This window comes from Equus przewalskii, chromosome 20 (assembly GCF_037783145.1).
Source record: "Equus przewalskii isolate Varuska chromosome 20, EquPr2, whole genome shotgun sequence".
Classification (NCBI taxonomy): domain Eukaryota; kingdom Metazoa; phylum Chordata; class Mammalia; order Perissodactyla; family Equidae; genus Equus; species Equus przewalskii.
The window spans coordinates 26,849,592-26,871,103 of record NC_091850.1 but is presented as its reverse complement, the minus strand read 5'-3'; the positions used below and the strand labels follow the sequence as shown (position 1 = coordinate 26,871,103).

The following is a 21,512-nucleotide window of genomic DNA, read 5'->3' as shown; positions in this document are numbered from 1 at the left end:
CCCACATGCCACAACTAGAAGGACCCACAACTAAAATATACAACTATGTACCAGGGGGACTTGGGGAGAAAAAAGCAAAAAAAACAAAGAAAGAAGAAGATTGGCAACAGTTGTTAGCTCAGGTACCAATCTTAAAGAAAAAAAATGCACAGTCAGAAGGCTTTGCTGTTACTGAACGGCTGCTCTTTCAGAGGAGATGGATAAGGAGATGCATTATTCTGGGTCCTCCGAAAAGCAGACGCTAAGATGGGATTGAAGATGCAAGGACTCAATAGGTGAAATGCCTGTGAGAGACCATGCATAGGGAGCTGGTGTGGCTGCGAGTGGCAATGCAAGCCCAGGAAAGAGGGAAAGCAGGTTGGGTGGAAGTATCATAGGTGGCCCTGCGGTCTACAGAGCTTCTTCCAGATGGTCAGGGAGGCCTTCATGAAAGTCAGCTGTCAGAGGAGCCCTATGTCACCCATGAACAGGCCTGCCATAGTATCCCCTGAAGACAGTGTGACCTTAGTGCAAACAGGAGAAGGATCTCAGATCTCATCAGCTTGCGTCAGTTTTGCTCCCTGTAAGTTGAAGTTCTGCAAGGTGCATTCTCATGGCCACCCCAGGAGAGATAGACTCTAACTGCTCCAGGGTCTTTTACAGAGACCTCAGGCAGCTGGAGAAGTGATAGGGACTGCCGGTGGCAAATAGGGGCTGACCTTTCCCCAGGTCTCCTATACACATGCACGCATGCACATGCACTATGGACACACACACACACTATGGGAGATCTACATGTTCTAAAAGGCACAGACAGATACCTTTCTACAAAACAGCATCAGAGAAAGTCCCCCCAGTTCTATGGGCTTAGTGTGCTGGTGTGAGGACCACTCTGTCCTGTTGACCTGGTTATTCCCAGCCAGCTCCTTAGCAGAGGGTTTGGTGTATATTTCCCCTGGACAGGAAAAATGTCTTAGCAGTGGGGTTGGTTGAGAAGTTAAAGAGGAGAAAGAATAAAAGGAAAAGGAAAGAAGAGCAGAGACAGAGACTGAGAAAAAGCCAAGAGTTTTTGATTCATGTTACAGGCCTCAGTTCTGTGTTCTACCTGAAGCAGAAGAAATGCTAAGAGATCCCTGGTTAGCTCAGTCAAATTCCCCAGAAAGGAGACGGCATTGGCAGCTTGGAGGTAGGAAACTTCCTAATGCTATTAAAGTAGTTAAGTCAATGAAATGGCTCTGGGGAGGTTGGCGGGGTCCTAGTGGAGCAGCTTCAGCCATTGGTCCCTTTGGCACTGGAGCCCACCCTGGTGGTGTCACCCCTCATGCGAAGCTCAGAGAAAAGAGGGAGGACAAGCTTTCCACAGGGGTAGAATCTGGATAAACCAAGGCACCAGGCTGAGCTGGAGGGGAACAGCCCAGAGTGGAAGTAACAACATAGGAGTGATGCCCTGCTCCAACAGATGTTTGAGAAGGACCTTGCAATTCATTCAACAAACAGTTATGGACAACCTGCTAATCCTGTGAATGCAATCCATTGTGAACCAAAATAGAGGTAGTCCTTGCCCACATGGGGATACTGTTTTGTTGGGGAGAGAAGTATCAATAAAATAACCCACAAATGAGTATCAGATTGAGACTATGGCAAGTGCTCTGAAGGGGGATGCACACTGGTGTTATGAAAAGATACAACAGGAAGAGTTGGTTTATTCCAGAGAGTCAGAGTCTCCTGAGGGACGACTGCTAGCTGAGATCTGAAGTGTCAGACAGGCTTGAACCTGCACAGAGGAGAGGGGAGAGTTTTGCAAGCAGAGAAAACACGTATGCACTGGCCTTCTGGTTGGAGGAGAAATGGTGTCTGGGAGACTAGAATACAGACGGAGGCAAAGGGGAGCACAGACAGACAAGAGGCTGGAGATGGAGGAAGGACACGATTAGGATCTATTGGGCTATTTCAGGATCTTCATTTTTGTCCCAGGAGCAAGAAGAGGCTACTGAAGGGCTTTAAAGTGGAGAAGTGAAACGAGGAGATTTGCATTCTGGAAGAAATTATTCCAGCCGCAGTGTGGAGCTGAATTGAAGAGAGGGTGAGACAGGGCAGGTGGAGCAAGAGATGATGGTGGACTGACCAGGGTGATAGTGAAGGGGATTTGAGACATAATGAGGAGACAAAATCAAAATGCCTTGGCAAGAACTTAGATGTGGGCTGAAATGGCAGGAGTGACTCCTAGGTTTCTGGCTTCACATCTGGCTGGATGGGGATGTCTTTACTGAGAAGGGGAATACTGCAGAAGGGCCAGGCTTGGAACGGAGGTGGAAAATGTTCCTTTGAGACCTCTAGGAAGACATATCAAGTAGGCAACTGCACACATAGCTGTAGTTTCTGGCAATCAGTTGAGAAGGTAGCCTATGTTGCATTTTGCCGCACTATCTTAGCCTGGGTTTATTGGGGAGGCGGGTACACTGGAGAAGAGACTAGGCATGAGGGTGTTTGAAACTCCTTGTCCCTTTCTCCAGAGGGACTAGAGTAGCTTTCTATCTAGGGTACTTGACTTAGGCTGCTCGACAATTTCTGACACTGAGTAAACAGGGCTTGAAAGAACCCAGTTAGCAAAAGATCAGAGAGGACATAGGAGGGGGTTCTTGAGTCCTTGATGGAAGGAAGTTCTGGGGCCTCATATTTGTCCTTCGTATGCCAAATGTGAGCTATCCACAGTTTACAACACTGTTGACTTCGTTGTGATTTGGTTTCCTGGGAACATAGAAAAGAACAGTGTGTGCATGGACACAGTGTTATCTTTGGCTTGGCCTGAGGCTGCCCCAGAAGCAAAACAGTCCAGATGGTGCTCCTGCCACCTGGAGGACAGAAGGGGGACAGAGCCCGGTTCTCCTGCTTTTCTCCCCCATAGTGTGGGGGTATGGAGGCTCCATATAGGGAAAACGAAGAGCTGGTTTCCCTAAGAAGTTGTATATATCAGTGTTAACAGATCCAACAAGTGTTTCCAGAAGTCGGGTATGGGCTCCTTGAGATCCTGGGGGACAACTGGATCCCCTTCTCCCGAGGATCACTCCTGGTACTGCCATCAGAAGGGGAAAATGGGTGGGTGAACCATGGGTCTGTCTGATTTGTCTCTTTTTATACTTCTTTAAATGTTGTTGGAACTCTTCCCACCAGGGGACGAGGACAGACTTATCCTCTGAATTTTGAAGAAGGCAGCGAGCACGTTCCCTCGGCTCCTGCCTCTCCTCTTCTGGAGTCTGTCTGTTTGCATGAAGCATGTGTGTTCATCTGCTCAAGAGTTCAGCAGTAAAGGCCCCTGCCCCTGTGGGCAAGACCTGCAGGTTTCCTGCCTTGCCTGTGACTGGGTAAGTTGTATTCTGCTGCGGGCCATTTGGCTTCCTACTAAACTTTGCTTTCTAATACCAGCTTTATCAATACTAAGGACGACTTTTAAAAAATCTTCATCGGCCTAATTCCTATGTCTACGTTGAGCAAGGAACAAGAGTGTCACTTATCGGGCCCCTTAAATCTCCGATATATACAGAAAACTATTGAGAACATCTATCCTTGGGGATCTTTCTATGGCTTCAAAGCGGAACATCCTTCCAGTTGACAGAATTCAGCTCCTTGAGAGAATTGGGCTTAATCTTCCAATTGCCATATCTAATACGATTACCCCACCTTCCCTCTTAGGGAAAGGGGAGGGACTGAGGGAAAATGAAAAATACAACAGTATGTTGAACATTTCTTTAGGAAGAATAAAAAAATATTAATGTTTTTGCTCTTCTAAACTTTGCACTCTATGTGATATGGAGCAAAACTTATGACCCCTTATTTGATTAGAAGCTCTTTCACTCTTTGCTTTGTGCAAACGTAAGTGAATTGTTGGGATCACATACAGCATTCCTTAGTCTTAGTTCATGGGACACTCGATTTTCTTTCATAGTGTTCGTTGAGTATCCTAGAGTGAGGCAGGGGTGAGAGCTGAGGAATGATTGTCTTTATTGGACTTTTTCCTGTTGGTCCCCAAAGTGGAGAAGCTTGGCCTTGCTGACTCTGGATAACAGAGAATAATGCACGTAATTACTGTTTATTGAGCACATGAGACAGATGCTGTCCTAGGCATTTTACATGTAAAATCTCCCAAAGGGTTATTATCATTCCCATTTTACAAACAAAGAAACTGAAGCTCAGAGAAGTGAAATGATTTTCCTAAGGAGACAGGGCTAGTGAGTGTTGGTCAGGATGGGACCCGGGTTGAAAACCTCTAAAACTCTGGAACATTTCTTTCAGTCTGCCATTTTGATCCCTTGTTTCTGGGCAAAGGAATGGTTTAAACTTTGTCACTAAGTAGCTGTGTGATTTTGGACAATTCTCCTTACCTCTTTGGGCTTCAGTTTCCTCCTTTGTCAAGTGAAGAGGGCTAAAAGAAGTTTAAGCTCTAAAATAGTTTGGTAATGATATTTATATAAAAAATATTCCTGATAGTGGGTTGTACCATCAGGATTCAGAAGTCACTTTAGTTATGTAAGTCAAAAGAAATTTAATACAGTGATTTAGGTGCTTACAAAGGTAATTGGAAGAGTTGGAGGAACAGGTACCGGGGTGATTTGCCAGGAATAATGCCCAGAACAACCCTGCTGATTAGACAGCTGGGATGTGGGGCCCCCGAGACAAGAGGCGGGTGTTAAAGCAAAGTGATTATGGGCTCCAAGTCAAACCGCCCTTGGTAACAACTCCAGTTTCTTCATTTATGAGTGGGGCAACGTATATAACCTCTCTTAGCCTTAATTTCTTCAGCTACAAAATCAGATAACAAATGTGAAAATACCTTGGATGGGGATCAGCACATAGCAGGTAGTCGATTAAGTTTGGCCCTTTCCCCATCCTCTGGGAGTTGAAATATGCTTATTTGAGAATAGAGGGAAAAAATATGGAAAATGGAAAAATGGAAATAATGATAGAGATAAGACAGGGCCAGAGAATAGAGGTTTCCCTTAAAAAATCAAAATAAAAAAGGGTAGGTAAACAAGCTTGAATTCTACAGGCAACAGAGTTGGTGGCAGTTTTTGGATAGGGAAGGGATATGAGAGATTTGGTGTTTTGGCAAAAACAGGTTGGCAAAAGCAAATTGTTCTCACAATGGTTGATAAGAGATGAATGCCTTTGCCAACCTCTTTAAAAGAATGTTCCTTCCATTTCATGGAAGATGCCCTTGGGAAGCCACAGAAGTAGACTGAAGTCCTTATTTAGTGGGAGATGCTTAATTTAAACAATGCCTCCCACTGTTAAGCTTACAAGTAGATTGCATCTCCCCAGTAGGTGCAGTACAGTGGGCCTGGGACTTATTCCCCCTGAGTCATAGGTGGAATGGCTGAGAAGTAGACTGATCATGGTAGGACAGAGCTGATCTAACACCAATAAGACTGTGTCCCCCAAAAGGTACAGCTATGTAGTAATTGCATAGGTGAGAAAACAGCAGAGGATACCTCCGTACCTCCGATCTGCCCTGGCATGAGCTTGGGGTTGAGAAATCATGTGACCTTTGATACCAAGGCACCTGTAAAATCATTCAGGATCTCAAATGATTACAACTCAAGTGACCTCAGATATAGAAAAAAGTTTGTAATTCCTTCCAATGTCAAGACATTTTAGAACTAAAATGCACCTTGAAGTGTATCTGGTAGTTGCTTAGAAGTAGATTGTAACCTCCCAACAGGTGTTTAAGGTAGATTTTCAATAAAATTTGAGTGCACAGATTGTGTACCTAAAAGCCCTCATGTTTTAAATGAGGTAACTAAGCTCAGAGGGTTCAGTAATTGGTTTAAGGCCACCAGCTAGATAGTGGCAGAGTCAGGACTGGAACTCAAGTCTCCTGACTCTCAGTGGAATGTTTTATCCCTCACTCCCTATCGCCTTTGGCTCTTGTTTCTGAGGGAATTATGTGTACATGCACATGGTGCTGCATACAAGAAAGATTTGGCAAATCTCTGTGTCTGGGATCAAAAGCAGGCCATCGTAGCCATCTTCCTGAGCCTCTGTGAGGTTATTGTGACCAAGAGGTCTCCATGATGATATCCTGGAGGGGACACATCACTTCTACAATGCACTCAAAAGAGTCATACCAAGGCCAGGGCTCATACAGTCAACCAAAGGACAAATTCTAGGGTAGGCGCCGGCCCAGTATGCATGGATTTCTTCTGAACCATTTACTGTTACTGAAAGTATTGAACATTTCCTCTGACTTCTATTGGTGTCAAAGCATGACCTCACAGAGGTAAAGTAGGGCTTCAAATACTACTGACAAATCTAAGACATATACAAGGAAAAGGAAAGTGAAAAAGAAAGAAAGGAGGAGAGAGAGAGGACTAGAGAGAGGACAAAAAATTAAAGACTAAAGGAGACAGAAAGTAAATAGATGCATGTGCCAATGGAGCTATTTTTTTCCTGGGCCACACCCGCCATCAGAAATTTGAAAGCTAGGCTCTAATTCAGGAGCTCTCCAGCTGTTTTGAGTTTCTTTCCATAGTTGCTGGGTGCCTGATTCTTACCAAGGACTCCCATGGGGAAATTGTTATTATCCAAACTTAGTAAGGATTATTGACAAGGCTCAGTTCTCTCTATCTTTCCTGTAGGTAAAGAGTGACTCATGTGAGGCTGAGGGGGGAATTCTAACACGTCTGGGAATTAAGACCCCCCCAGCCTAACAATTTGCCATAGCAGCCACTCCTGCCAGTCGGAGCATCTTGCCACAGTTCTCTCGGTGGCAACAGATGCTTCACAGAAGGTGGCCCTAAGGCATAGTATCCCAGGAGCAATGACCCTTCTCAGAGGTCTCATATAGAAGCTCCTCTGGTGAACCATGGAAACAACTGGCAGCACTTATTTATGTCAGTGCCTTTTTTGGGTCTCAGGGTCTCTCAGCTCTTCTAGTAGTTTCTGTGCTATTCAGCAGGTGGAAGACCACACATGACTCTCTCAGCCTCACCTCTGGAGGCCAACTCCCAGCAAGTCCCTGGTACCCTTTGACCAACAATTCCACATTTTCAAATGTACCCTAGAGGAAAATCTCATACTTCTTCACAAGAAGACTTGATGACACTATTCACTGAAGCATTGTCTGCAAGGGCAAAAACTTGGAAACAACTTAAGCATCTATCCATAGGAGATGAGATAAATAAATGTTGCTGCATTGATAGAATGGAATAAATACAGTAGATAAAATGAATGATACAGGGACAAATGTAGCAATGCAGGTAAATTTCAAAAATATAACAATGAAGAAGGAAAGCAATATAGAGCAGGATACCAGTTATATAAAGTTTGAAAGCATGCAAAATAATGCTTTTTATTATAGATAAGGAAGTGAGCAGAGACTTGAAGAAAGTGAGAAAAGAAGTCATGAAGATATTTGGGGGAAAAGGGTTCAAGTCGAGGAAAAAGTAAGGGCCTAGGGCCTGAGTTGAAGACATGTTCAGTAGGTTTGAGTAAGAACACGTAGGTCCGTGTGGCTGGAGTACAGTAAGTGGGAGAAGAGAGAGTATAGGAAAGAAGGGCAGAGGGCAGTTGTCAGACCATGACTGCGAAGGGCCTTGTAGTTGTCGTTGGAAAGTTTTTACCCAGAAGCCTGTGGTGTAAGGTTTAAAATTAAGACCCAATATGATGTCCTGCATTGACATCTGGGGGAAAGTAGGAAGGCCTCAAACAGCCTACCCACAAATTTCCCTCCCCATTCTGCTTCTGTAGAAAAGATCCCCTGGCCGAACAAGCCTCTGATCAAATGGACAGGGTGCAATTCCTGCTTGTCCCTGAATTAGTCAACAAATTACACCCTCCTATGGGAACCAGGGGGCACCACATCCTCTTGACACTACAAAATTTGCCTCTTGCCAGCCCTGTTTGCTCACTCTGTTCCTGAATGCAGCCCCCACATGGCCATGCATGGCATGCAGTGTACCCCTCCCCTAGATTGTGAGTACATGTGACTAATAAACTGTTGTCAATCTCATCTGTCCAGTGTTGGGTGTCATGTGTTTGACCATTTGCCGTGTCCATAAACTTAGAGTGGGAATCCCTCTCTCACCAATGAGGTAAATAGGAGATGATTATGATAGAGTCAAGTGATGTGATTTATACTTTAAATGGATGCTGGCTACTATTGAGAATGAACTGCAAGGAGGTGGAAACACAAACAAGAAGACCAGGTACAGGGTTGTGCCATCATCCAGACCTCATCATCATCTTTTAGATGAGAGTAGAGGTGGTGGGGAGATGGGGCTGGATCTGAGATGTACTGTGAAGGCAGAACCAGTACTATCTGATTGAAAATCCAATGTGGGTGTGCAAGAAAGAGAGGAATCAATGCTTTTGTTCTGATAACTGGTTGCCATTTATTCACGTGGGGAAAACTGGGAGAAGAACTATTTTACAGTGAATCTTTCTGTCTTAACGCAAGGTGTCACACCAATAAGACAAAAGGGAAAGCGTATGACTCATTTTGTGAGGCTTGTATGGTCTTAATACCAAATCTAGTTCAAGAAGACCTGATTGTCTATGGACCAGTTTCACTTAAAAACATGAATGTGAAAATACTAACTAAAGTACCAGCTATTGGAATTCAATAATGAATTTAAAATATAAATATATAGAAAGGAGTATAATTCAAGAAAAATGGCTTAAAGAAAGAATATATAAAACTATTAAAATAATTTATCATTTTAACAGACTAAAGGAGCAAAATCACATCGTTATGGCCACAAATGCGGAAAAACCATTGGATAAAATTCAATGTCAGTGTTTTTTAAATAAACTCTTAAAAAACTAGGAATAGAGAGGAATTTCTTTAACCCGATAAAGGCTTTCGACCAATGAGCTACTGCAATCATCCAATTTAATTAAAAACTTTTAGAGGCAATTTCCTTTAAAGTTAGGAACCAGACACAAATACCTCAGTATTATTGTCACTCTTTAACAGGTACAGGAAGTCCTGGTCAATGCATTAAGACCAGGAAGGAAAGAGACTAAATTCTTATTATTTTCACTTAGAATATCATGATCAAATGCATGGGAAATCTAAGAAAATTAGTAAAGTATCACAATTAAAAGGAAGTTCAGCAAGTTTGTTAGATGTGAAAACAATGTACAGAACTCAATAGGGTTCCTATAAAGAAGCAATAACCCAATAGAACATAGAATAGAATATGAGACATCATTCAGAGTAGCAACAAAAACTATAAAGTATGTAGACATTAACCAAAGAAAACACAAGATCTTTATAGAGAATACATTTTAAACTATTAAACCACATATCATAAAACCTAAATAAATGGAAAATTAAATACCATACAGATTAACAGCTTTAAAATCATATAAAGTTAATTTTTCCTTGATTAATCTTTAAATTGAATGCAATTACAATCAAAATCCCAGAAAGCAGTTTTTTTGGGGGGGGGGGCGGAGATGAAGAAGATTGGCCCTGAGCTAACATCTGTTATCGATCCCCCTCTTTTTCCTTGAGGAAGATTGACACTGAGCTAACATCTGTGCCAGTCTTCCTCTATTTTGTATGTGGGATGCCGCTACAGGGTGGCTTGATGAATGGTGTGCACGTCTGCACCTGGGATCTGAACCTGCGAACCCTGGGCCGCCAAAGCCGAGCACGCAAAGTTACAGCATGCCACCGGGCCAGTCCGCAGAAAGATTTTTTAAAGCATGAAAATGGTTCTAGAATTTATGTGGAAAAATAAGAATTCTCAAAGAGTCAATGCAAAACCAAAAAAAAGAAGATATATCAGATATTAAGATATATTACAAATTAAGGAAGCATTTATTGATACAACTAATAGAAGTGGCAGAGCAGGAGAAAATAATGACAACTAAAATCCACAAATAAATAATTTTAAAATGTATAGAGAAACTCTTGTGATTCGGTTAAGTCAATACGGAAAATGAAGTTCAAAGCAGAGAATGTGGGGTGAACAGCCCATCCTATCAGATACTAAGACAAATTAGGACTATATTTATAACTATAATTATATTTATAGCTATAAAACTATATAGCTACAAAGCCCAGTAAAGTTAAGAAATACAATAAGGGAAAAAATGGTCAAAGGTATAAATAGGCAAATCACAGGAGGAAAACCCAAAGGGCTAATGATTACAAGAAGAATGCTCTTACTCACCAGTAATCAGACGAATGTAAATTAAAACAGAAATGATAGACTATTTATTACATGGAGATTGGTAAAAATTAGAAAGCCAGAGGGGCTGGCCCCGTGGCCGAGTGATTAAGTTTGCGCGCTCCCGCTGCCGGCGGCCCAGTGTTTCGTTGGTTCGAATCCTGGGCACGGACATGCCACTGCTCATCAAACCACGCTGAGGGAGCATCCCACATACCACAACTAGAAGGACCCACAACGAAGAATATACACCTATGTTCCGGGGGCTTTGGTGAGAAAAAGGAAAAAAATAAAATCTTAAAAAAAAAAAAAATTAGAAAGCCAGAAAATAACAAGTGCTGGTCAGGATATGAGAAATCAAGCAACCTCATACACCACTGGAAAAAATACAAAGCAATGCAGCCTTTCTAGAAAGCAACCTCGTAATACTTAGTGAAATTAAGAGTGCATACACACCACGACCCCCCAATTCTACTCCTGAGCATATGATTCAAAGAAACTCTCATCCAAGTGCATACAAAGACATATTAGAGGATGCTCATGTCAGATTGTTTGTGGTATCAAGGATTTGGAGGTAATCTAAATGTCCATTGATAAGGGAAATTGATAAAGAAAATGTGTGATACGATATGATGAAATCCTGTAGGACCATCAGACTTAATGGACAAGATTTACACCTAGCAACGTGGATGGATCTCAAAACAAAGCCTTGAGTAAAAAAGAATGAAAAAGAATGAGATTCAAAGCTTGATAGCATTTACGTAAGTCAAAATATAAAATAACATTTTTCAAGGATGTACATGTCTAAATAAACATAGGGAAGATGGATTGTAAAGACATAGATTAAGTACACTACAAGGAATGCGCATGGGAAGAGGGGCGTGATACGGAGGATGAAGGAGGGAAATATAAAAATAATGAAGGGCTTTATATGGACTGATGTTGATGATGGGTCATGAAGAGAAGAGTTTTAGGAACTCAATTCTGCCCATAGGAGGCCTAAGAAAGACAAAGCAAAGAAAGGAAAAGAAACAAAATATGTGTTGAAAACCCTTCTGGCCAATCTCTGTCTCTTGGTGTTCTGAAGTGTCTGGCTCACTTCTTCAGAAAAGAATTAACCCATTAGCTAGGACCCAGTCAAAGAAAAGGTATTTTCCTCAGGACAGTCACTTAACTCTTTAAGCTTCAGTTTCTTCACCTGTAAATAATAGTCCCCATCTGCCAGATTTGATGGGTCAATTAAAAGAGTTGACCCACGCAAGTCCCCACAGAGTGTCTGGTTCAGAGTAAGTGTTCAATCCCCAGCAGCCACTATTATTTGGAAATACAGATTATTAGAACTTGACAAAATCTGAGAGGTGAACCGGTCAACACTTGTTTCATGACTGTGGGACTAGATGAGCAGAAGGATTATGTGACATGCCCACAGTCCAGAGATGAGGGAGAGACCAGAAATGAGATGCCAGCTCAATTCATTCTTCACTCAGTTTTGTCCACTACCACTCATTGCCTCTTTGGTCTTCCTCAAGAAGATATATACAAACTCATTTTTCTGGGACTAAGAGGAAGTTTTGTTCATGACATGTTTAAATCTATGTGGCTGTCAATATTTCTGGCCAATGGAGCTCTGTGAAAGAAATAAAAAATGCAGAAAGTAGAAAAGGCTATTTATCCACATCAACTCTTTTCAAAAGATATATGCAACTTCCACATCATGCCAATGACTGTCCAAAATTAGGAGGAAAAGTGCCTATAGAGTTAGAAAGAGGAAATTATGAAGCTGATTATTATGTATCAAGGTGTCCTAAGCCAGGTGAGCAGGTCTGGAAAGTACCCTAAAGGTTATCCTTTTGAGACCCTGCAAAGTGAAAAAGGAAGAGAAATTTAAAACGAAAGCTCTCCACTCATCCTCCAGAAGAATTGCTTTTATGTACTTCTTTGTCTCCAAAATCGCATGCAGAGGCTAGCAAGCTGCTGCCAACAGTGGGAAGCCTGCCATTTTGAGAGACTGTTGCTGTCCCTCTGAGGGCATCAATGCCATGAACCATTGTGAACATGTGAGAAGAACCACCAGGGCCATACGAAATATGGGGGCTCAGCCAGGATTCCAACATCAGCTTCAGCCACGATGTTAAATACAGGAGAGTTTGTATAGGGGCTAGCATCAAGACACGGTGGTTTACAAGATCTCAACATTTGAAAGCCCAAAGCCAGAATCTTGATGATGCCCTGGTCTAAGTGGCATTATAATTTAACTAAACAGACTCCTGCCCCTCTTACTTACTTTTCTCCTCTCTCTCTCCTCTTCAGCTATTTTCTATTATTTTTTTTACACACATAAACGTAGAGCTTTTGGGTACTTGCTTTGTAATCCAGTGCATATGTTCCAATCTCTATGGGCAAAAGATTGCGCTGTATTTTGCTTTTCCCTTATTGTATGCCAAAAGAAAATCAAACGTGCTCTGTTCTCTGTTACACTGTCTTTTATCAGATTTCTTCCTATGAGCTGTGACTTCTGCTGGTAATGTATTTTTACTCTTTCATCTGAAATGAAAATTCAGAGAGCTATTCACTCTTCGCAGGGTAACAGAGAGCAAATCCTTAACTCTGTGTACACTCAAGAAAAGTTTTCCCCAAAATCACTCCTTGGAAAAAGAGGAAATCATTGGATATTCAGAGTCTCCTTCTATAGGGTGTACTCATCATTATTTTATTTCTAATAACACAGTTCTTTTCAGAGAAGACACATCATCCTGAAATGCCCGTAATCAATGCAAGATTCTGAGGTTTACAAGTGGAATCGGTGGACTTTAATACATATTTAATTATTCTTTCACTAGGGTGAATGGCCTCCCATTTGCAAGAGTGGGCGTTGATGTGAACAAGCCTTTTAAACATCACTTTTTAAAGTATTACAGTAAGTGGTTGCATAGTGGATGTTGAGAATATGCAACTGCAGGAAGCATGAAAGAAAACAACTGTCATAATGCTATGCTGTGGCTTGGGATAAAATTGAAACGTGATAGTAGAAGAAATATGACTATAGTAATATTTCTTTATATGGAATATAAAATAGTATATAAAGTGATATTAATAAACCAATTTTGTAAGTATTTAAAATTATTTAAACACATGTAACTAAATTAATAAATTAAGTATGAATAGATGACTGGTGATTTTTAGCTACGTCTCTAAAACTTTTGGCAAGGTGAAGGGGAGGACTTATTTGGAAAATGGAAAAGGGTCTCGTATTTTCTCTTGCTTTATACTAGGGCATTTACGGTAGATACATAGGCAACGGCTAAATCCTGAGGTTCATGGGGGAAAAACAACCAACACTTTCACAGCAAGTTCTTTTCTTTCCTCTGTGTTATTGAGAAAGTATGTTTACCTAATGGTCTTTATCTTGATTCTGGATCTTAGTAAATGACAGCTCTTCTCTACACATGACCATGATAGTTTGTGAAAACAGCACTCTACATCTTGTATAAGAAAATGAGCGTTTGAAGCACTACTTCAAAAGCAGTCACTTTGGGAGAGTCTACACATTTATTCGAAGAGTGCCAGTCATGGGCCAAATCTTCTTGGAAACGCCTCTTTTTTTTTTTTTTAAGATTTTTAAATTTTTTTTTCCTTTTTCTCCCCAAAGCCCCCCCAGTACATAGTTGTATATTCTTCATTGTGGGTCCTTCTAGTTGTGGCATGTGGGATGCTGCCTCAGCATGGTTTGATGAGCAGTGCCATGTCCGCGCCCAGGATTGGAACCAATGAAACACTGGGCCGCCAGCAGCGGAGCGTGCAAACTTAACCACTCGGCCACCGGGCCAGCCCCAGAAACGCCTCTTTTAGAATAGCCTTCGCTAAGAGGTCACAGGTCAAATGACAGAGCCAGGTTGCACACTTTATAGACAGTCTTTTTTTTTTTTTAACCCCAGATGGTTCTACTCACGCCATTCACCAGATTGCCCTCTGGATGACTTTTGGCTCTTTCCAGAAATCATTAAATCCACTCCCTTCCACTGGCTCCCATCCCCCACCCCACCCCAAAGGATGAAGACTGGGCACAAAGCAGAACTCTCAGAAAAATGCTTTGCAGGCTCCGAAGACAATTCCACAAGAGGAGTTCCAAATGTTTAGAGGAAAAACAACACAATTATAATAAGTATATGACCTCCCAATGAGAATGTGCTGAACAGAGACAGCATTCCTTTGGGTTCTAAGTTCTGGGAGATTTAGTTTTAAAAATCAATTTATCTTCCTAGCTCATGTTTGAAATTTACAAACCTTGCATTTCATACCAGGTAGCCAGGATAGCAAATCATTTCATCTGTTTACTATTTAATCAAAATAGAAAGCATTAAGGTTTTTCTTTTCTTTTTTTTTTTTTTTTGGAGACTAAGCCTATAAGTAGAAACAGAGTTTACAAACCTGCTACACACATTAGCAAGAAACAATAAAGTAAAATGAATATTCAAACTTGGATTCTTTAGTAAAACAGTGAAACCATCATCCCAAGTAAAAATGCTAAACATCGAACTACAGGAAAGCACGTGATGCAATCAATATGGAAGTAATGAATCATCATTTTCAGTTACTCCCTTGCAGAGGGTCTGAAAGCTAAAGTTAGATGGACTTGTCTCATTTGCAGGCCTGGTTAACACATCTTGCATCCTACATTCTTGCTCCAGCATGTTACATTCTATCTATCATATTCTGGTTTTAGTCTTTGCTGGGCTGTTATTTTGTTATGAACTCATTACTATTCATTTTTGACAGAGTCTCCCAGCACATCAGCTATTCCCTGTTTGGAAATTATGCTGATGTAGAAACTTAGTTTAACCCTTTCAAGCCAGCAGGGTATTGTTTAATAAGTTCGCTGAGGCAGTGATTTCTCATGTAGGGGTAGCTGACCCTTTAAACGTTGTCGAGCATCCAACTGGAGAATTGATAGAAAGATACAATAAGTGAAGACACAAAGCAAGCAAACCCGTTAAGAAATAAGTTACTTTGGGGATTTAAGAAGAAAAAATGAGTCCAAGGAAATTTGCTAATTCTTTTGGACAGAACTTTAAAACTAGGGAATGAAGAAAAACAAATTAGACTTTACATATTTGGATTTCACAAGAGCCTTTGATTCAGAAAAGTGATTTTACGGTTAGATTAATTCAAGCTGGGTTGACTGTTTGAAAACTAAAATACATAATTCTAATATGATACTCATTACATTCACATTTCCCACTACCTCTGGAGAGCACATAGTGCCAAAAGCAGACATTGAAGATAAGTCCTTTCACGGTGCAAAGGTTTTAGGAAAATTCTTCCAGGAATTTAACCCAGAAGAAAACCCAACAGAAACAAAAACAGTTTACACTTGTCCACACTAGAGTATTTCTCTGGGTTCTGCCAGACATTTTTTAGATATTCTCAAATCAACTCGTTCTTGCCTCTGGCATCTCACTACAATACCAGATATGGAGAGGGCGTTTGCAATTGTCAGATGCTTTCTTTGCATCTCATCCGGTCAGGTCCACAAAACCATTTCGTGGGTTTAGATCTGCTTCTCCACCTGAGTGGAAGCTCCAGAAGGGAGGAATTTTGTCTATCTGGTCTACTGCTGTATCCGCAGAACCCAGAAAAGCACCTGATACGAGGAAGGCATCAGCAACCATTTGTTGCCTTCTGCAGAAGAAGAAACTCAGGCACCTCCAGAGGAGTAAGAAGGACCTGTTTGTTAGGCTCCCTAAGTCTTCAGACAGCTGTCCTACTTATTCAGTTTTTGCAGACTCCCACATTTTAGAAGGACACTACCTTCCCTTTTTGTCATAGTTACACATTATATGCACACACATATTCATACACTTGTTACTGTTTCTTGTTTTTCACTTAAGCCTCTTCCTGAGCAAGTATGTCTATGAAATCGTAAGTATGGTGTGCTAGTTATACAATACTTTTTTTCTAATATGCATAAAAACAAATACTAGGCTTTAAATTCAAATAATCATAAAAACTTTGGCCATGTACCGTCAGAAATCATCTTACATAGTACAAGTTGCTATACCTACCACATTTGGGGCAACACTGTTATATTGGGTGCTTATAATAACCCTGTGGGAGAGGCCGCATGAGCCAAGCAAAGGAGGCATTGTTAGCTCCAATTTACCAGTGAATAAACTGAGGCAAATGGACACAGGGACACACAGCTAATAAGTGGTAGATTTAGAACTACGATTCCCGTGCCACTCCCTCCCCACCCCCCGCAGAGTCTTCTCATTGCTTGTTTAAGCTCTTCCACTATTTTACCCCTCCCTCAGCATTTCTGAGGAAATTTGCAGATAATCTCTTTCTTAGCTAACTGTTCCCATGAGAAGTCCTAGTGGTTCCAACTCGGAGGCTATTGTCCAAAGCACTACTATTCATCTGATTGCAGCCTATCCTCTCTGCAAAGTATCTCGAAGGAACTACGAACCTTGATCTTCCCATTTTTAGAAAATGGGATCCAACATCATAATCCTATATCAGAGAATTAGTCACTGAAATGTACCCCAGACTCCCTGACCACCCAACCTACAAGAGGATGTTCAAGGAAAATGGGTGCCAATCAATTTCAGTCTCTCTTGTTTGCTCTCCCAGAGGGATTCTAAGAACCAGGCTCCCCTACGTCTTTCCCTTCCTTTGGGATACCAGAGTTGTTCTGGAATTCTCTTTGGTGGAGTTTAAGTTCCCCCACTGTAGACACCTTTGCTTCTCCCCGTTCCACCTCCTGGTGGCTTCACTTAGTTGCTGCAGCTGCTGTCACTCCTCTGCGATGCAGGAGTTAGACTCTGTAGCCATTTCTGTGTCAATACTGCTCTTCCCAGTTCACTGGGGTCCTTTCCACCCTTTCTCTCATGGAGGCTCCTTCTTTGCCATTACTGTTGCTGTTTCACTGACATGAAGAAAGGAGGAGGGAAAGGAAAGGAGGGAAGACTGGGGAGGCATCAGGTTTTTACCCATCAGCGTTACAGCTCTTGCTGGGCTCCTCAAACTGTAGCTTTACTCTCCTGATTTCTCACTGTGTCTGTGATGGACCACTAGGCTGTCCATTCTTTTATAAACCACTATCCTCTTGGGGGACTCAGAAAAAGTTTCTTTGGACATTTGGTACTTTCTACATAACGTCAAATTCCTAGGCCTTCCTCCCCACAATCAGATTGTTGCCTTGGCAACTTTCCTCTCTTTTGCTACAGGATGAATTGTCACTCCTGTTTGGGAGCTGTCCAAGAGGCCAATACGTTCATTCCCTACATGCCCCATTATGTCCACTGTCAGTACAACCATCCAGCCCTTCCTACTTATCTTCAAGTCTCCATTACTCCATTACTGTTTCTCCCAGGATCAATAAGATTCTCAGGCAAGTGGGACACTCAGAAGCATACTGTGGGCCGTGGCGGTTTCTAAAATGGGTGTATGGATTAATTCCTCACTTTACCCCAGGACTCTTAAACTATAATAGAAATAATATCATAACCCAAAGTAAAAACCACTGATTGGCATATTTTATATATCTGATGAAAGACATACAAGCATTCCCAGCCTCCTGCCATGACTATGGGCTTCATTTACAAGGCAAACCTGGCCTCCTTCTGGCCACCAGCCATACCTGGGGACCTTATATAGCAGGAGGTAGGATTGAGGGCAACTGGCAAGTCTCTGTTATTGAACCAGTGGTGACAAACATTGTATCACTTGTGGGGACCTGGTCTATCATCTTGGGGCCATTCTTCTGTGTTGTAATGTGGGTCTATCCTCTTGACCCTCCTTTCTGAAATTGTATTCCTTTCAGCATTTTCTGAGCATCTAGCTGGCGACTCCAATCTGTTTGCATAGAAACTTCAAGAAACGCTCTGATTCTGAATTCATCTCTGCCTTCTGGAGTCAACAGCAGACCCCTCCTTACAGTGGCTATCTTCTCGATTGAGACCTTGTTAAAATGCAGACAGCCAAAATCTACCTTTCCTGAGTGGATCCATGTCACCTCCAGCCCTGTCTTCTCCTGCACTGCTTCCTTCTGCTGCCACCCAGAAGCCTGGGTACTGACAAGCTGGAAAAAAAGCAATGTCCAAAACAACCACATCCAAGTTAAACAACCACACACACACACGCACTCACCCCTCCTGCATGTTTCATTTTGTGACAGTGGCCAGCAGCAATCTAACTTTAAGAATTGGTGGAAGCTCTTTAATTAGGAACATTTGAAACCAGAAGAGATTCAACATCAAAAGGAAATAATGACATTTGTGAAATAATAACACTTCAAGCTTATTTTGAATCCTTTCATAGATCTGAAAGGACATCATGGGTATGTTCACATTTATTCTTTGATTTTTTTTAACCTTTCATTATGGTAATTTGCAAACATCCACAAAACAGAGAGAGTAGTATCCTGAATCCTTATGAACCCAACATACAGTTTCAACAATTACCAGTTCAGGATCAGTTCTGTTTCATCTAGAACACACACACGTTTCCGTCTTACTCTCACTGGATTATTTTGAAGCAAATCCAAGATATTATATCATTTCATTTATAAACATTTCAGTATGTAAATGTAAACAATAAGGACTCTTTAAAAAATTATATGTAAAAACATCTTAAATAATTCCTTAATGTCATAAAATATCCAAGTAGTGTTCAAATTTCTCTCAACTGTTTCATAAAATTGTTTTTATAATTGCTTTATTGAAATCAGGATCTGAAAATTTCCTCCCATTGCATTTGGTTGATGGGTCTCAGGTCTCATAATCTGTAGTCCCTTCTCGCTTTTCCTTTGTTTCTGTAATTTGTTTGTTGAAGACACTAGGTTACTGCAGAGTTTCCTGTTGTCTGGATTTTGCTTATTTTATTTCCATGTTGTTGTACAAGATGTTCCTCTGTCCCCTTATTTCCTGTAAACCGAAGGCTGGATCTAGAGGTGTCATCTGATTCAGGTTCCATTGTGTATGTGTGTGTGTGTGTGAATTCTTTACAAAGGGTGCCGTGTGCTTCCTTCAGGACGTACATCATTATTGTGTTTCTTTGGTGATGTTAGCAGCCATCATTTATTCTTAAAACTCTTTACATTCAATTTTTTCTGAGGTGATACTATACATATTTTGAAGTATTCATTAAAAGCACTTCCAAGTTTTATTGTGGCCTTAGCCCATTTTCATTTCCATTAGTTATACAACATTCTTTCTTTTAAGCATCAGCTTCTAAAATTTCCATCAGTCATGCTAGTATGTCATTTCTTCAGCAATGAGATGGTTACATTTGCCCCAACGCTTTCTTCCTCTACCTCCTGCCCACCCTCCCCTTCCCCTGGGAAGGAAATATGAGTATCTTGACAGTGCATTTGGATTTTATAGCAATTCTTTTAAAGTGTTGTCTCGTTTTTACAGAATTTTCCTCTATCTGTCTTATAGTGCCTTATTTCCTAGGCCCTTAAACTTGCTGTCTAAGATTCTGATCACCAATTCCAACGTGTGGGTTTTTCCCCCACACCACCAAGCAATTTTCTAACACGAGCTGCGTGTCCTACAAGTCAACTCAATTCTAAATCTGCCTGGAGATAACATCAGATTCCACAGGTTAAGGGCTCAGTCCCATAAGATTGCCCCCTGCCTCCTTCAGATGCCAGTTGCAAGTTCAGGTTGTTACCTGTGCTTCTGATGGGCTGGTAATAAATCAGAGTTTCGCAGACTCTCCTTGGGTTGATTAATTTGCTAGAGTGGTCCACAGGACCCAGGAAATTCATTTACTCACTAGATTACTGATGTATTACAAAGGATATTAAAGAATACCAATCCATAGCCGGATGAAGAAATACTTAGGGCAAAGTCTCAAACAATAGAGCGTCTATCCTCCTGGAGTTTGGGGCTCAGCATGGTAGCACCTGGAAGCATTCTGGTTCACAATCTTGAAATATCCCCAAACCCCGTCCTTTTGGGTTTTTGTGGAGGCTTCACTACATGGGCAGGATTGATTAATCTTTGGCCATTGGTGATTGATTCAACCTCCAGCCCCTCTCCCCTCCCTGGAGGTCTGGGGGTGGTGCTGAAAGTTCCAACTCTCGATCACACGGCTCGTTTCCCTGGCAATCAGCCTCCATCCTTGGATGCTTTCCAAAAGTCACCTCATTACTTAAACTCAGGTGTGGTTGAAAGGGGTTTGTTATGAATATCAAGACACCTTTATCACTTTTATCATTGAGGAAATTCCAAAGGTTTTAAGAGCTCTGTGCCAGAAACAGAGAAGACCAAATATATATTTATTATAAATCACAATATGCCACCTTCCTTTTCTTTCTCATTTTTTAGTTTTGACTGCACACCGTATTCACAATACATGCGTATGTTTCAGTTCTTTGTCGCTGATGCCTAAAGTCCCACAAATTGGAGTCCTTGGCTGAGCCTTGTCTCTTGTCTGTCTCCAGCTTCTTGCCTAATCCAGGAGATTTTGGCCACTCCTCCTTATTGAAATGCCCTTCCTTTTCTAGGCACGGCTCTGTCCTGGTTTACTCAGTACCCCTCATATTACTCCTTGGTCGCGTTCAAAGTCACCTCCTCCTCTGCCCATTCCTGAAATGCGATTGTTGCCCAACTTTTTGTCTTTGGCCCTTTTCTCCCTTCACACGACACAGTGTGATCTGATCCACCGCCTTGGCTTCAACCACCAGTGTAGAAGGATGACTCCAAACTCCAGACCTTCAGCCAAGGCTTCTCTTCCTAGCTCTAGGATTCTGTGTCCAACTGTTCACTAGAAATCACTCCCAGACAATTCCACCTCAATAGGTATGAAACTGAACCCATTTCCTCTCATTTCTAGTCTGCCATATCCCTCATCCCAAACCTGTCTTAACTCATTCTCTGGCTCCATGAATTATGCCACTATGAGCTACAGTCATCAGATCAGAAAGCTGGGCTCTTCCTAGGCTCCTTCCTCTTCTGTCCGGTCTGACTGATCACCATTCATGCTCACTGCTCCTCGTCATGCTTTCTCATCCTTGCCCCCTTCACCACTCCCATTACCTTGCTATTGTCTAACTTGTTTGCCTGCTTCCTAAATCGTGCCCCTTCCCATCCATCCTTCACTCTGCCGTCAGAATAATCTTTCTGAACCACAAATCTGAGTAACATCACTTTTCCATTTAACGTCCAACCTCTTTGATGTGGCAGTCTGCATCAGCCTTTGGCCACCATGTCTCCAGCCCACACTCTGTACACCCCAAGGATCATAGGCAGGAGCACATGTTAATTTACTCATATTATGCCTGGCTCAATATTTTGCAATTATTTTCCATTTTTGGCCTAGATGTTTGCTCTCCTCTTATGTTATATGCCA

General features: G+C 41.7%; 1 long non-coding RNA gene across 1 annotated transcript in view; it reads right to left on the bottom strand.

Moving 5' to 3' along the window:
- The window catches only part of LOC139077832 (uncharacterized), a 216,045-nt gene that overhangs the window by 64,531 nt on the left and 130,002 nt on the right, over nt 1-21,512 (bottom strand). The window lies entirely within an intron of this gene.